At 35.9% G+C, this 4697-nt stretch overlaps 1 long non-coding RNA gene across 1 annotated transcript in view; it reads left to right on the top strand.

Moving 5' to 3' along the window:
- LOC120085330 (uncharacterized) overlaps positions 1-1369 on the top strand; it is a 16555-nt gene extending 15186 nt beyond the window's left edge. The window contains exon 3 of the long non-coding RNA XR_016531843.1: positions 696-1369. This is a non-coding gene — a long non-coding RNA (uncharacterized LOC120085330). The remainder of the gene's footprint in view (positions 1-695) is intronic.
- Positions 1370-4697: the final 3328 nt, after the last annotated feature.

Genomic DNA, 4697 nt, shown 5'->3' with positions numbered 1-4697 from the left:
TAATTCCACTAACAAAATAGTGGACTAGGTGTTGGCTTATAGTGGAGACATTAAGCCCACTTAGATAGTGGATTCTAGGTATTGGGTTTTTATGAAGTTATTTCATGCAATTTTGCATGACCCTTTTCTATAAATATGGGCTTGTTATTTTGGATTAAAAATTTTTGGATATTTTGCAAAAATTAGTTTTTAAAAATTGGGCTGAAAAATCCAAACCCAACCCAATTTTCACTCTACTATTTCCATCTCTTTTTCTCTCTCTCGGGTTCTTCATCCATCGAGTCCCACAACCCGGTTCTAAGTCCAGAGATAGTAGGTCAGCTTTAGTAGTTGTCTGGTTCGTGTTCGAGCAGAGATAGACGAGTTTCGGGAGCTTCAAAGGTAATTTTTCTAAGAAAACCCTAATTAACTAATTTAGGGTTGTATGTTTAATTTATACAATTAGAGTAAAATTGATCCTCAATTCTGCTGCGCATGCCTACTTTCTATCATGTGGTATTAGAGAATGTTTTAATTTTACTCAATTGCATGTGATGGATATCAATTTATTAGATAAAATTGAGATTGGAAACTAAAATGGTTTTTAGGTTTTGGGAATTAAATTAAGTTTTTTTGTAGTATTAATTTGTAAATGCTCACATGCTTATGAGCATTAATGTGTGAAAAAGAGTTTATAAATTTGCTGGAGTCATTAGAGTTGAAATTAGGGTGTAATTGCTCGGTTCCGGGAATGAGGACAACTTCAAAATGAAGAAAAAAAAAGCTCACAGACCCGATTTTACTCCCAGACCCGAGAAGATTACTCCAAGACCCGAGAAGGTTGCTCCCAGACACGACCTGGTTTCTTCACAATCTGATCGTCTAGCTATCGACAAAGCTGCTCTGGCCCATTTCGCCCCCCCTCCCGCTTCGCTTCGCGCGACCCGCGCCCCTGTGCGCCCGCCCGCTCCACTTCGCGCAACCCGCTCTGCTTCGCGCGACCCACGCGCTCGTGCGCTTCTGTTGACCGCCTCTGCATTAGTTGACCAGCCAGTCCAAACGGTCTGGACCGGTCCAATTGAGTCGGTTTGACCGGTTCAACCTGATTTTTGGAGTTTTTGGTCCGGTTCGAGAGTTTTTTGGCCGGTTTAAGTTGATTCAAAGGTGTTTGAAGCTGGTTCAGAGCGGTTTTTTATACTACACCAAATTATTATTGTAATAATTTAGTTGTTAGCTTAATTTAAGAGCCAAAACCAATCCATTTTAAGGTGTTTATTTAATTATGCATGTTGATATATGTTTTAATTAAGTTTTGAATCTTGTTGTGTATATAGTATGTCATATAGATTTAAAATCCCACCATAGGTAAACATGCACATACATTTAATATATGTTATAATTATTATAATGTATATAGTATGCATGTTAAGTTTTTTTTAATATAAAGTGTTATATTAAAGCATGATCATTAAGTATGAATGTATGTTATAGATGTATGATTCTAGGGTTATAATGGTTATAATTTTATTTTCTAATTGTTATAAAATAACCTAGACTTTAAAATCTATAAGAAAGGTAAAAGTTGCATGCTCACCTAGGATTAAATTGGTGCAATTTCAATCAACTTTTCTAAAGAGTTAGAATAGGTCGATTACTTGTTAAACAAAAGGTTATTTACTTACCCGGGGAGATTTTGTCTAAGGTTGGGGGTTCTTAAGATGATGGTTTACGAAACACCTCCTACCTGGAGATCAAACTGGCGTCTAAGTCAAATAATCCTAGTTTTAATGAGCATGCGTGAGAGATGTGAGGTAATAAAATTTGTTTATCACCTAGACATCATAGGTTAAAATCCAGTATAAGAGTTATACATGGATTTATCACCTAGACTTAGGATATGTTTAATTTAGTCGAAATATATTTCTATGTATTTTTTTATACCCTAAACCGTTATAGAACACTTCAGCTAGAGAGAAGTAGCGTACTTTTAGCTCTATCATCCTTAAGAGTTCACATCGTGAGATCCATGCAGGGCTTTGGGCCGTGCTTAGGAGCGGACTCCCCTCGGAGAGTGTTTGCATGGATCAATATCAAGGTGAATAGGGAAAGTAGTTCATTGTAAGTGGGTGAGTGATATGTAACAGCATATCCCACGGTCTCTTCCATTAGGTCGCACCGTGAGATTCCTATAATGCGCCTACATGTCTGCCCTGGAGTGACCTTTACTTTCGAGGGTTGTATTATAGGATTCGGAACACCGCGAACTCCAAATCTGGATAGGCTCTCCTAGATCAGTTTTCATATTGACTTTCCACTTTCGGGAGCATGTTGATTTTGGTTTCTTAAATCCAAAAATGGAAGGTTACACTTACAAGAATTACTAAGATGTTAGTATATTCGATCAAAGTAGCGATAACTAAAGTGCTATAGGAATAAAGAGTTATTCTGGGGTTAACATCTAGTCAAGATTATCTTGGTTCAAAAGAGGAATAATCGACTGTCCTTTGGTGGAGATTACTCTAAACTTTTGAAATATCGTTGCAAAATATAATAATGAAGGGTACATTATTAGTTTTTTTGCTAAACTTGATTGGATTTAAAAGATTAATGTTTTTTACTAAAAAAGGATATGTTTATCTTTTCAGCATGAATAGCTCGATAATTCAACTATTAGCTTCCGAGAAACTAAACGACGATAATTATTCGGCATGAAAATCAAATCTAAACACAATACTGGTAGTTGACGATTTAAGATTTGTCTTAATTGAGGAATGTCCTCAAGCCTCAGCCTCAAATGCTAATCGAACTGTTCGGGAAGCATACGATCGATGGGTCAAAGCCAATAAAAAGGCTCATGTTTACATTCTTGCCAACATGTCTGATGTTTTGGCAAAGAAACATGAATCCTTAGCTACGGCTAAAGAGATAATATATTCATTAAGAGAAATGTTTGGGCAACCATCATGGTCCCTTAGACACGAGGCAATTAAGCACATTTACACGAAGTGGATAAAGGAGGGGACCTCTGTTAGAGAACATGTCCTGGACATGATGATGTACTTCAAAATCGTTGAAGTAAATGGCGGACCCATTGATGAGGTTAACCAGGTTAGCTTTATCTTACAATCTCTTTCGAAGGGTTTTATACCTTTTGAGACAAATGCATCTTTAAATAAGATAGAATTTAACCTCACTACCCTTCTTAACGAGCTCCAACGATTCCAAAACCTTACTTTAGGTAAGGGGAAGGAAGTGGAAGCAAATGTTGCTACCACTAAGAAAAAATTTATAAGAGGGTCGTCCTCTAAAAATAAAGCTAGACCCTCCAAAGCTCAAATGAAAAAGAAGGGAAAAGGGCAAGCTCCTAAGATAAAAAAAAGGAAAGAATGATATAGATAAAGGAAAATGTTTCCATCGTAACCAAAACGAACATTGAAAGAGAAATTAACCGAAGTACTTTGCAGATAAGAAAGTTGAGAAAACGACACAAGGTAAATATGATTTACTGGTCGTTGAAACATGTTTAGTGGAATTTGATACTTCAACCTGGATACTAGATTCAGAAGCCACTAATCATATTTGTTTCTCGTTTCAGAAAACTAGTTCTTTGAAAAAGCTTGAAGAAGGTGAGATAGCCCTCAGAGTTGGAACATAAGAGGTAGTCTCAACTGAAGCAGTGAGAGATTTGAAGTTGTTTTTTGAAGATAGATATCTAGTACTTAAAAATGTTTTGTATGCACCTCTTATGAAGAGGAATTTGATACCTATCGCTTGTATTATAGAACAATTATATACAATATCTTTTAATATAAATGAAGCATTCATTTTTTGTAAAGGTATTCAAATTTGTTCTGCTACACTTGAAGACAACTTATATAAGTTAAGACCAACTAAAGCAAATTTTGTTTTAAATACTGAAATGTTTAGAACATTAGAAACTCAGAATAAAAAACAAAAGGTTTCTTCCAACGTCTCTCTATGGCACCTAAGACTTGGTCACATAAATCTCAATAGGATTAGGAGATTGGTCAAGAGTGGACTTTTAAGTCAATTAGAAGATAACTCTTTACCTCCATGTGAATCTTATCTTGAAGGAAAGATGACCGAGAGATCTTTTACTGGAAAAGGTCTCAGAGCCGAAGTACCCTTAGAACTCATACATTCAGACCTTTGTGGACCAATGAATGTCAAGGCTCGAGGTGGGTATGAATATTTCATCAGTTTTATTGATTATTATTCAAGGTATGGTCATGTTTACCTGCTTCGTCACAAGTCTAATTCTCTTGAAAAGTTCAAAGAATATAAGGCTGAAGTTGAGAATGAAGTAGGTAAAACTATAAAGACACTTCGATCAGATCGAGGTGGAGAGTATATAGACATACGATTCCAAGACTATTTGATAGAAAACGGGATCCATTCAAAACTTTCAGCACCTAGTACGCCTCAGCAGAACGGTGTATCAGAAAGAAAAAACCAAACCTTATTAGATATGGTTCGCTCTATGATGAGCTATGCTCAATTGTCTGATTCCTTTTGAGGAATGCACTTGAATCTGCTGTCCATATGTCGAACAATGTGTTGGATTTTATGTCCTAAAACTCGTAGTTTGTAATATCATATTCTTGTTCAATAAAGCTGTTATTGAAAATCTTTAGTAAATTTAAATTCTATATTCATGAATCCAATAAACTAAGGATCTGAGGCTATTAAGTTTAAGT

Source organism: Benincasa hispida, chromosome 9, assembly GCF_027475165.1.
Source record: "Benincasa hispida cultivar pf3 chromosome 9, pf3_genome.v1.1, whole genome shotgun sequence".
Lineage (NCBI taxonomy): Eukaryota > Viridiplantae > Streptophyta > Magnoliopsida > Cucurbitales > Cucurbitaceae > Benincasa > Benincasa hispida.
This window is presented reverse-complemented; position numbering and strand designations above follow the sequence as displayed.